Genomic DNA, 12455 nt, shown 5'->3' with positions numbered 1-12455 from the left:
ATAACCATAAAATATAATTTGCATTTGATTTTTGAAAAGGACATCCACAAAGGCATTGATCTTTCTGACTTATTTATAATCACATTCCCTTAAATCAATGTCAACTTTAGCTTTAAGTAGAACTAAATTTTAAAGACAAGGTTTTCATTATAGTTATTTTTTTTAACAACTGGTTCTATTTAAGTACATAGTTTCTCAAGTTTGCCTAATTGTAAAAACCACCTAAGGTACACATTACAAATACAAATTTCCAGGCTGGGAGTGTAACTCAATGATAGAGCAAACTGCAGGAGGTCTTGTGCTCTATCCCCAGTGACAGACAGACACACTCATGCACACACATATACACACATACAATAAGCATAAATAAATAAATAAAAGCAAAGATACAAATTTCCAAGCTTTCACCAAGAAATTCTGACTCCATGTTTTCAAGGTAGGTCCCCTGTAAATCTCATTAGTTAAGTTCTAATAGCATCTGCATGAACGCTATAAATAGCTGGAGTATGTCTTCAAAGTGACACATGAGAGTTTGAATGATCTGACCTTGCTGAAGCTGCGAGGGCCATATTTTGAGGCTGATAGCTAAGGGTAATGCATATATTTAGGTGGCTTTGTTAATTAAATTATTTGTGAATAATTTACATCAGTACTGCAGGTGATTTATTTTCCAAAATTTACATAGAGCTTTTGAAAGCTCCGGGTATCATCTCATGCTTGATTAAACCCCATAGCTATGGTTTAGAAATTCTACTTATAATTAATTTCCATCAATGACTTCTCTTGCTCAGTCATGGCCATTGATTGTCAAGGTAAGTATGTATTCTTCCAGAAGTTGCTAGCTTTGGCAACCATCTACTCAAAATCTAGGTCATGCAGGCATTCTTTGATTTGCATTCCACATAGCCTGCCTTGATATCGATAATTTCATGAAATCAAAATAACAAACAGAAGTAATCACATAAAAGCTAATTCTTCAGGTTAAAATCTGAAAAAGGCTCTTCAGGAAACCATGTACCAAAGTTGTCTTCTGGTAACACCCTGGAGTACACTGTTCACTTGGACCTGGGCCTGGAGCAAACAAAATGAAACTAAAGATGAAGGCATCCACAAATATCAAATCCTGAAGTTAAACTTTTATCCTTCACATTCTTCAAGTCCTTGAGCAGCTCAAAAAGCCCAGCCTTTTCCTCAAGGTTCTGGAGCCCTTCCCTGCCATACTTAATGGGAGAGATCAAAGTACAAAAACTAATGTCACTCTGGTTACCCAGTCAACCTCATCTCTTCCCCAACCTGCTTGTCCTGTATTCAAGTCTTACATTTCTGTTCTAGATCTTAAGGAGGGGTTTTGATTCCTACTTCACAGTCAGTTCTTCAGCTGTCTGGAGAGGGTATGTGGAAAATAGCTATTCAGTTATTTCTCAGCAAGAAGCTTCCAGTCTGGTCCAGCCTAGAGCCAATAAAAGATTGACATCTATCTTTCAAATGGTCTTCATCTTTAGTTATACCACCTTCTTCATCAGAAATACAGTTCTGGACAGGGCATGGAGATACATGTCTACAGTTGTCAGCAATCGGGCAGAAAAGATCAGGAGCTGAAGGCCATCTTGAGCTACCTAGTGCATTTTAGGCTAGCCTGAGCTACAAAACCAAGGAAAGAGGGAGGGAAGATTTGTTCTTGGATGAAAAAGAAGATTCTACAATTATGATCAAGCCCAGGGGAGCTAAAGAACTAACCATTTTCTTGGGTGACTATCTTCAATAGGATAATTTTGGCACAGGACCCATCCTGTGGACAGCTACTCCAGCCTTTCAATGCCTTATGTGGGCTCAAGATGGTAATCTCATTACCTGCTTAAGCAAATCCCAGTTTAAACCACCAAGAGGTTTAATTTTTATCTTGACAAGCCACCAGAGCATGCTGGCTTACTCTAGGGATGCTACTAACAATTTAATGCCAGGTAGTAGTTAATTGGAGAGGCTTCAGAGAGAATAGCACTGCTCAGTCGTACCACCAGGCAAAACATGCCCAAAGCATAGGCTTTGTTCAGTTACTTCGGCCTTCACTATCAAAAGCTAGCAAAACTTTAAGGCTGCTCAGGAGTGCTAGAAAAAGGAAGTAGCACCTGCTCTAATAGCAGAGAAAGTCTAAATAAATATAAAGTTACAAGCACCTGCCTCAAATAGTCCAAGATCAATTACATTTTGTTGCTGTTCATGCCAGAACTGGGGCTTGAACTCAGGGCCTGCAAGTCAGTCCTCAACTTTTTCCATCAAGGCAAGAGCTTCACTACTGAGCCGCCACTGCTCCATTTTCAGCTTTTTGGTGGTTAATGTACTTTCTTTCACCTTCTTACTAACTCTGAATCATGATCCTCAGCTCCTAGCCTCCGGAGTAGCTAGGATTATGGATGTGAGCCATTGGCACCCTGTTCAACCACATTCTGACTCATTCACAGAGTATTTATTGAAAGAAGCATTGTGGTGAATAAAATTCAGGCAGAACAATGGACCTGCCCCCTTGTCACCTCTAACCCGTAAGTACTAAGGAGTTAAGAATTGTTTGGAAAAGGAATGAAATCTAAATTGTATAGGAACAAAATAAGACCTAATTCAAATAATTCTTTAATATTTACTAATAACAGCTTTTCATAAATCATCCTCCCTCCCCCAACCTTTTCCTCTTTAGCACAGTAACCATCACAGAATGGAGTATGACCAGTGTCCAGAGACTGAGGCAGGAAGAACCAGAATTTGTCAAACAGCCTGGACTACATACTGAGATCCTGTCTAAAGAAAAGAAAAGAAAGAAAAGAACAATAACAACAAAGAAAAAGAAAGTGTTTGCTTCCTTCCCACCCTCAGCTGCCTCCTGGGCTTATCAGTGACAACACTGTTAAATTGCCAATGTGAAAGTCACTACAATTAACAATAATTTTCTATGCTAACATACAGCTAGATGTATTCTCTGATTAAGAAAAGTGATTAAAGCTTGAGAAGTACAATTATGACCATTTAAAATATTGGACTTTCGGCTGGGAGTCTGGCCTACTGGTAGAGTGCTTGCCTAGCATGCACGAAGACCTGGGTTCGATTCCTCGGTACCACATACATAGCAAAAAGCTGGAAGTGGTGCTGAGGCTCAAGTGGTAGAGTGCTAGCCTTGAGAAAGTCCAAGACAGTGCTCAAGCCCTGAGCCCAAGTCCAGGACTGGCAAAAAAAAAAAAAAATATTGGACTTTCCTTGGGCCAAATCATAAAACCCTGCATTGAAAAACAAAGCAAACCAAGAAAGTCAGACCAAGAGTAGTTTTTCTAGACTCTTTCAAATTGGAAATTTTATATTGCATCTTAACTCTGAACTGCACAGTAGTATCTTATTTACATCATTTTATTTTACTTAATATAAAGGTGAGGGGAATGAATCTGTATTGATTAAAGTCTGGAAATTATTCCTATGTATAGTAGTAGTAGGTTCATGAACTTTAGGAACTATTTTGCATTTTGTTGGATACATGACATGGAGAAATGTCTGACTCAGAGACAAAAGTGCAACTAGGTTTTGAACAACTAGGTTTTGAACAACTTCTTTGAAATTTGATTCACATTTCTGGAATCCAGCAGCTTGGAAGGCATTATAGAAAATATTTCACACACAAAAAAAACCTGAATATTAAAAATATCTAGCAATACTTCACTTTGCTTGTGGTACATATAAAAAGAAATCAAACAAAAACTGGGTACTGGTGGCTTATGCTTGAAATCCTGGCTACTCAGGAGGCAGTTCTGGCAGTTCTGGCAGGAAAAGTCCAGAGATTCTTATCACCAATTAACCAGAAAAAAAAAAACAAAAACAAACAAACAAACAGAAGTGGAGGTATGGCTCAAGTGGTAGATCATCAACCTTAAGCAAATAAACTAACGGACAATGCCCAGGTCCTGAGTTCAAGTCCCTGTACACACACACACACACACATACACCATCCAAACCTTTTACTAAGTGCCTTACATGCTAAGAGTGTGGTCAAGGGCTTGACAGGTTACCTATTTACTTGTTATTACATAACTGACCTGAGTCAAAGTAAGAGCACCGGCCAAACAAATATGCCGAAGCCTTGACTAAAATTCAACTCAGTTTGGTACACATGTGCTAAAGTGGTGGTGTGTGAAAGCTTATGCAATTTATTTTGTGCACATATGCCTACAGAAAAACTTCAAGACTTGAGAACTAAAGAACTGCCAAAGAATGGTCTATTCACAAGACACCTATTCCAAAGCTTACAAACAAATGAGTTAACTCAGTATCACATCTTAAGGTCTTGCTGAATGATGGGTGCTGTGCTAAGAAGTTTACACTTACTCATTAATAGTTCCCATAACCTAATGAGGAAGGTACTAGTTTTATGGCAGTTTTACAGATGTTTAGAGTTACAATGACTCACTCAAACATTAGTTAGATGATCTCCAGCATACTTTGTAATTACAAAGAAAAAGCATTTATTTTTATTTTATTTATTTATTATTATTTTTTTTTGCCAGTCCTGGGCTTGAGCTCAGGGCTTGAGTACTATCCTTGAATTTTCTCAAGGCTAGAGTTCTACCACTTGAGCCACCACACCACTTCTGGATTTTTTCCTATGTATGTGGTACCAAGGAATCAAACTTGGGTCTTCATGCATGCTAAGCAAGCACTCCATCACTAGGCCAAATTCCAGGCCCCAGAAAAAAAGCATTTTTAAGAATAGATTTGAATAAAACATTTGGGACCCTGGAGATTATAGCCTGCATATAGCTAGTTGTTGTAAAACAATTTATACCTTTATAAAGATTTCCTGTATTGCAACTGGCATAAACTGGTAATACTGATGTTTCTGAGGTTTAAAGTAATTAAAATACATTAAACAATAGTCATTTTGCAAAAAGGGAGGAAGGTAGAAAATACATTTAAAGAATATTTTCATAAAATTGGCAAAAAGAAAGAAGCTCTGCCATTTAAGTAGGTTAAGAAATGACCACTATTTATCTAGTTTGAGCCTCAGAAGTGCTTGTGCTTCATACACAAAATGATATTAAATAGATTCCACATTCCATATTAAATAGATTCTTTGCTCCAGGGCTTAGCTTTGAAGGTATAGCAGCTAAACCATGTGGCAGAGTTCATGGATTTCAGCAATACTTATCCTATAGACCCTTCCCCCAGTTCAACTTTGAATCAAGTGACTGGATTCCACAGCATAATCTTGTATTATAAATATCTTTAGAACAGCTAGTTTGTCTACTAACTCCATTCCACTGACTTCAGGAAGAAAAAAGTTGGTAAATTTCTTTAATACTATTCTTTAGTCTATAGCAAGACAAAAACTATATAGGAAATACGAGTTATTTCTAGTCCAGTGATTTGCGGAGTAAATTATAGCAGACTTTTGGCATTGAACTCTTTCATTTCTGGAATAAGATTTCAATTCTCAGACCATGAAGAATGGTTAAAAATTATTTACACAGAATAACAGGTAATGGCAAATAAAAAGATTCTCTGACAGAAACACAGTATCAGGTTTTCATTACCTCCTTTCAAGTGAAACATAACAACTTTAATTGTATTTTGATAACTGAATTCATTTATCTAATTGTGCACTACAAATCAAATAATCTCAGCTAGATGTAATATATTTCAGAATTAAAGAAAGCACAGATGGCTGTATTTTTGTAAAAAATGGATTCTAATCTAATCTTTAGAAACAGATTCAAACACACTGAATACTGAAATATGATTTGATGTTTGTCTCAATACAATCTGGTCTAGGAAAGGGAAAGTTGGGCTTTGTAATTGAAGAAATAAAAATAGAGATCAAAAGTCTGTAATTAAAGAAGCTGAGTGATGACTACTAAACAGTACAACATATTATGCTCTCTAGTTTTCTGTAATGTTTGAAATTTTCCTAAAGGGTTAGTTATTATGGTTTTGTTTTCTTTGCTTTTTAAAACCCCAACATTCTGAACAATGAGAGGACAAGTGTTCCACAATCAGTCACCTCTGAAGCAAAACTTGAGCTAGGGATGTCCCTCTTTTGTCTTCCTGTTTATGGAACTACAAACACCCAGCTTCTTTCCCACTTGGCTAGGACAAATTCCACCTACCTGCCTTAACAAGAAACAGAAATGAAGAGATTCATGTCTTTCCATCTCAACATCTTAGCTACAAAACATAAATGATAAATTAATGAATAATTTGGTTATATGAACTAATGATAATTGAGAGGCCAATTAGGACCAGAATTATAAGTACTAAGGAAACGATTTAATAGCTCCCAAATCACAATGAATAAGTAACTAGAAATCAAGTCATTCCAATAAACACATACCAAATTAAGTATGAGTAAATGATACACCAACACCAACCCACACGGTACACGTAATCTAGCACTAAGCCAATTATATCCTGTATAGTTATTTAGCCTTGGACTCATAATTTTACCACCTCTGCCTCCAGTATGATGGGATTATCACGGTGTATCACTATCTCTGGCAATTCATAGTCATACACAGAACGAGCTAACTCTTTTTGATGATTCAGGGTCGAGATGAGAATAGGAAGAGGCAGTAGAATACTTTTCTTTTTTTAACTCTGTAGTGCTGGGTGATTAACCTAAGGTCTGTGTCACCTATCCCTGAGCTGACTGTACTCCAGTCCTTGAATGCAGTCTTTGATAAAGACAAATACCCTTCATCTAACTTTTCACCTTCTGGCATGGCCACTGTTAGCAAAACAGATGTTGTTGACTTTTCTTCTAATTCTCTACCTCATCTGTGAACTGTGGCCCTGTTACTGGTATGCTGGTAAACTTTTAACAACTGGTTTTTACAATATGAAACCCTAGTTTTCAGTGCTTGTTAATGGCGTAAATATACCCACCATGCCCAAGAATACTGAATGCCCCAAAATAGGAAGAGATGTGTGCGATCAGTTCCTACTGTCAGTGTAACCCGGCTTTGTCAGACCATTCAGACTCCTGGTTTGTCTAGGATAGCTTTAATTTGTGTTTGTGGTCCTGGCATAATTAGTACCTCTACCGCAATTCAAATGTGTCGAGGAGGCTTGAGCATGCTAGTGTACTCCTGCAATCCAGCTACTTGTGGGACAGAGGTTGAGGATATCCTCTCCAGAGTCTAGCATAGTGCTCATCCCAAAGAAAGAAAAACTCATTAGTCCATATGGGTCCCCTGGGAACCATTAAATCACAGAGTTTAAGACCATTTAAGTAAATACTTTCTTGCCTCCCTTGTAACAATCCCAAATATCCCTCCTCCATTCTTGCATTACTACTTCTAGCAACTCATTTGAGTGATCTGGGTGAAGTCTGGCACACAAGATTATAGGTTTTAGTTTTTCACAAGCAGCCAGAGGCAGAGTTAAGGTAATATAGCTGTCTTCAAATACCTCATGTGGAAGATGGATTGGATATATTGTAATGCCAAAGAACACAGGGCTATGGAGTGGAGAATGGATTTTGATACAGTATAAAGAGGAACCTCAAATGATGTCACCAATAATGAAAGCTACTAAATGGTAGACATGCTTATATTTTGCTAGATACCTCACTACAGAGTTGATTCATATCAGGCATGAAGTCAACTAATATCATCCCTGCCTCTTTTACCTCTGAATAGCTAATTTTGATCTGTAAAAGAGTTATTTGTCCAGAAGGCGCAGAGAACTATGAGTAAGTGGCACTGCCCAAACCAGCCACAGATTCCAGAGGCTCATGTAGGTCCACTGTGTTCTGAATGCCTATCCTTGAAGCCTCAGCTACAGCATGGAATTAGGGCCAGGAGTAGGTACTAGTGCTAAGGGCAACTGTGGCTAGAAATATCCATGTCATTCTCATCTTCCAGAACACAGATTGCAAGGTCACTTTTTCAATCCCTGGAGAATAGGTTAAAAAGATGACCAGAGAACTGGATGGAGCTGTGATAAGTTTTGAAGTCGTTCAATTCCGGAATTCTGAAAAAGGAAAAGTGTTTCCTCTTTCTAATCCTTTATCTCCCAAGGCTGAGATATCAAATGGTCAAGATCAAGGAATAATACTTCTCCTTTTAAAAATCACTTTGCCCAGACACAAATAAATTACAGTTTTCTTATTTACTAAGTAGCTGTCAATGTCACTCTCAGGCTGAGCTGTACTTGGTCTCAGGAATGAGAGTGGAGTCAAAGACTTGTGACATTAAGTCTATGTCCTGCTTTTAGAAAAATCAGAGGGCATTAGCAAAGCTTCCTGGTGAAGATGGTGGATCAAATATATTGTGTTATATTTGAGGATACTGTAGAAAATGGTTCCTGTAAGATTCTAAGTATGAACATATATTGTATGCACCTTTTCTTTGTTTGGTCTTTACTATACCTGGTAAGATGAGCACCACTATCTCTGTTGGCAAAGTGATCCAGGGAGAGGTTAAGAATATACTGAGGGCGATGCCCCTAGCAAGCAGTGAATGAGAGCCTGAATTCAGGTGTGATGGTTGCAAAGCTCTTTCCACTATGGAATACTAACTTCCTGGGAATCCATGAGTCTTGCAATGTCAAAATCCTGAGCTCTCTGTATCTTCATTTGTAGATACTGAAAGTCCCTCTCACAGAGTGCTGGGAGCATTTATTTATTTGATGAAATTACCTGTGTAAAGTGGTTAGGTCCATGCCTAGCCTATAGTCAATGAAGTGTACCATATCAATGATAGCTACTGTTTCCCCAAAATCTGTTTGCCAAAATTGTATAGCTGTCTTTTCTTTAACATTTGCAGAACATATTTCCTATTTCCAACTAAATATGACTGTGATAGAAAAGAAAGCTCGCTGGTAACAGAAATTTGGGTTTAAAGCTTGCTTCATTTCTCTGAGTCTCTCTTCCTCCACCTGAAAAATGGAGAATGTGCACATGCGTTTGCAAAAGCACATCAGGAACCATGAACACATAAGCTATGGGTCAGAAATAGCTACCTGCAGGCCATATGTGCTATAGTGCAATGCCAGCACTCAGGAAACGAACATAGGAGATGCAAAAAACAAGAAGCAAAAAATACCACTTATTGCCACAAGGTTCTCTACTCGCTTTCCAAAATATAGGGAAATCTGTGAGAGGATCAGAGCACCACTTTGATGTGTCTGCTTCTAGAAGTAATATTCCTTTGTCCTTTTGAATCTAGTGCTCTCAAATATATTCCTAGATACATACATCTATATACATGCACAGGCATATGTGCATGCACATACCCAGCTAATCAACTCTAAGCAACTAAAAGATATCAGAATTTAGGCAATGAAATACCAGGTTTACCAGCTGCCCCCATCTAGACTATTCTTGCCTACTTAGAAATTCTATACACCACACTAGGCACATCAAATTGTTTTTATAACTGATTCAGATTGCCATCATTCTAAGGGATATGTATGTATGTACACAGGAATATACATCTATATGTTTATATGCATTTATATATGTGTATATATACACATTTAAAATTAATTAAATGTAAGAAAAAGGCTGGAGGGCCAGGAGTTTGGCCTAGTGGTAGAGTGCTTTCCTAGCATGCACGAAGACCCAGTTCGATTCCTCGGTACCACATACATAGAAAAGCCAAAAGTGGTGCTCTGGCTCAAGTAAGAGAGCACTACCCTTGAGGAAAGCCCAAGGACAGTGCTCAGGTCCTGAGTTTAGTGCCCAGGACTGGGAAAGGAAGGGAGAAAGGGAGGGAGGGAGGGAGGGAGGGAGGGAGGGAGGAAGGAAAGAAGGAAGGGAGGGAGGGAGGGAGGAAGGAAGGAAGGGAGGGAGGGAGAAAGGAAGGAAGGAAGGAAGGAAGGAAGGAAGGAAGGAAGGAAGGAAGGAAGGAAGGAAGGAAGGAAGGAAAAGAAGAATCCTGGACATTGTAGTGGACACCTGTAATTACAATACTTGGAGGCTAAAGTAGGAGGATTGTGAGCACGAGGCCAGCATGGCCAGGGGAGCTCCTGACTCATAAAAACCATGATTTATTTTCACACATACAAATATACATTGAGGTCTGGCTTTAATAAAAACCAACAGTCACTAAAAACCAATATTTTATTTCCATATTTATTCCGTCTCCATGACAAAACCATGACAGGTTTTGTTTACTTGCTTCTTATATTTTCCACACATTAAGAATTAACAGTACTAGGGCAGGAAGCGTGGCCTAGTGGTAGAGTGCTTGCCTAGCATGCATGAAGCCCTGAGTTCAATTGCTTGGTACCACTTACTCAGAAAAAGCCAGAAGTGGTGCTGTGGCTCAAGTGGTAGAATGCTAGCCATGAGAATGTCCAAGGATAGTGCCCAGGCCCTGAGTTCAACCCCAGGACTAGGAAAAAAAAAAAAAAACCTAACAGCACTATTTCAATCTTTTTAAAAGAAATTATTGTAAAGGTGATGTAAAGAGATGTTACAGTTAAATGAGTCAGGTATTGAGTACTTTTTTTTACTTTTGGCCAGTCCTGGGCTTGAGCTCATGGCCTGAGCCCTGTCCTTGGACTTTCTCAAGGCTAGAGCTCTACCACTTGAACCTCAGCACCACTTCTGGCTTTTTTCTATGTATGTGGTACTGAGGAATCGAACCCGGGTCTTTGTGCATGCTAGGCAAGCACTCTACCACTAGGCCAAAATCCCGGCCAGTACATTCCTTTTTGAACAGTATGACCCCCCTCCCTCATTTTCTCCCAATTTTTTCCCTCCAAACACCCTCCACCCCCACTCCACCCTCGTTGTATAGTTCATTTCCAATACAGTGTCAAGTGAATATCACTGCTGAATTAGCTCACCCTTTCACTTTTTACTATTTCCATCTTTGGTTACCATGCCAAACAAAATACATTCTAGCTAGATTTCATGGCTCATGCCTAGAATCTCTACTGCTCAAGAGGTAGAAATCAGGAGGCACACCATTTAAAGCCAATTTGGGTTGGTAGAGGATAGATAGATAGATAGATAGATAGATCAAGTAATGAACACCATTCTCCCTTCCTTATTTCACAAAATCAGCAGGAACTGATTTTTTTGGGGGGAGGGATGTTGGGCATCAAACACAGAGAGTTGAAAATACTAAGCATGATGTTCTACCGCTAAGCAATTTATCCTTCTAGCCACTGACTTGATTTTTAGACTACATATGGCCTTTTCAATGAAAGGCCAGGTTTAAAATTTTTATTTAATCAAAAAATACCAAATCATTTTTTTTGTTTTGAAGTATGAAGTATTTTAATGATAGTGCAATCTATACAAATTTTTACTAAATTACAAATATACCTGTTGCAATATGCATTCCAGAAATATACCCTGGATGCCCTAATACACGTAATTTGGAAAGAGACAGGAATCAAATGTAGCAAACTGGTAAGTAGGAATTAGTTATTTGGATAGCTTGATGCTTTACCACCAACCTACTCTGATAGTTCAGATTTAAAAGACTCAAATATTCCTTGTGTCGTAATGATTGCTCCTATGAGATCTATTTGCCATTTAAAAAAAAATGGTGTGGCTCACACCTGTAATCCTAGCTATTCAGGAGGCTGAGATCTGAGGATCAAGGTTCAAAGCCATCTCGGGCACAAAAGGACCTGATACTCTTATCTCCAATTAACCTCTAGAAAATGGGAAATGGGGCTTGGCTCTAGAGTAGGGTGGTAGCCCTGAGCTGGAGAGCTCAGGAACAGCGCCCAGGCCAAGTTCAAGCCCCATGACCCACAAAAAAATAAATAAATAAAAATAAATAAATAAATAAAAATATACTCTCCTTTAAGTAGACTGCTTTTAAGCAGTACCTAAATATCAATTGGTTGTTACATGCAAAAATAATAAATCTACTATTAAGAAACTTTTATAATGAAATGGGCAGCTAGTATGAAATTTTTCAGAAAAGTTTGCTCTGAGAAAAGTAAAGATGGCAGAATAACCAAACCAAATCAAATCAATTTAGATTAAGCCTTTTAAAATTTTATATAAAAAACTCATGGTCACTTGAAATGATAACTAAGATCTTTCTGTAAAAAAATAAGTTGATTTAATTTTCAGCACAGGGTACACAAGCCAATAGTTATATTCTCTTACATTTTACAGTAATTCCTATTGATTTGCAATCACAAGTGGAAAATTCAGATTAATTTTCTGTTTTTCTTCATACTATTAGTAAAAAAGATTGTATTTTCAATTTCTCAAAGTATCTCAAGGAGTGTTAAATCCTCAGTTAAACATAGACGACTCAAGCTGGCAATCGTAGATAAAACTCCATAATTCTTTCTTTATATTTTAGCTATTTTCATTGCAAACTTTAGTATAATTTGTCATTGTAGCTCAGAGAATTAACTAAATGTGTTTAAAAAAACTAAGATGAGCAAATCATAAGTATTAGTCCATATTAAGTTCTTATAAAAAGTTAGTTTCTTACAAGTATAAA

The 12455-nt window shown here is 37.9% G+C and overlaps 1 protein-coding gene across 4 annotated transcripts in view; it reads right to left on the bottom strand.

The window, feature by feature from the left end:
* Positions 1-12455, bottom strand: part of Pank1 (pantothenate kinase 1) — an 86207-nt gene that overhangs the window by 28746 nt on the left and 45006 nt on the right. The window contains exon 1 of one of the 4 annotated variants that reach the window (XM_090346295.1): positions 6138-6171. The exons of the other annotated variants lie outside the window; for them this stretch is intronic. The gene's annotated coding sequence lies outside the window, so the exon portion shown is untranslated. Of the gene's footprint in view, positions 1-6137; positions 6172-12455 lie in introns of those variants that run through there. 4 annotated transcript variants of the gene reach the window in all.

Source organism: Megascapheus bottae, chromosome 15 (genome assembly GCF_031878675.1).
Source record: "Megascapheus bottae isolate mThoBot1 chromosome 15, mThoBot2.hap1, whole genome shotgun sequence".
Taxonomy (NCBI): domain Eukaryota; kingdom Metazoa; phylum Chordata; class Mammalia; order Rodentia; family Geomyidae; genus Megascapheus; species Megascapheus bottae.
The sequence above is the reverse complement of the archived record's forward strand: the minus strand, read 5'-3'. Positions and strand labels throughout refer to the sequence as shown.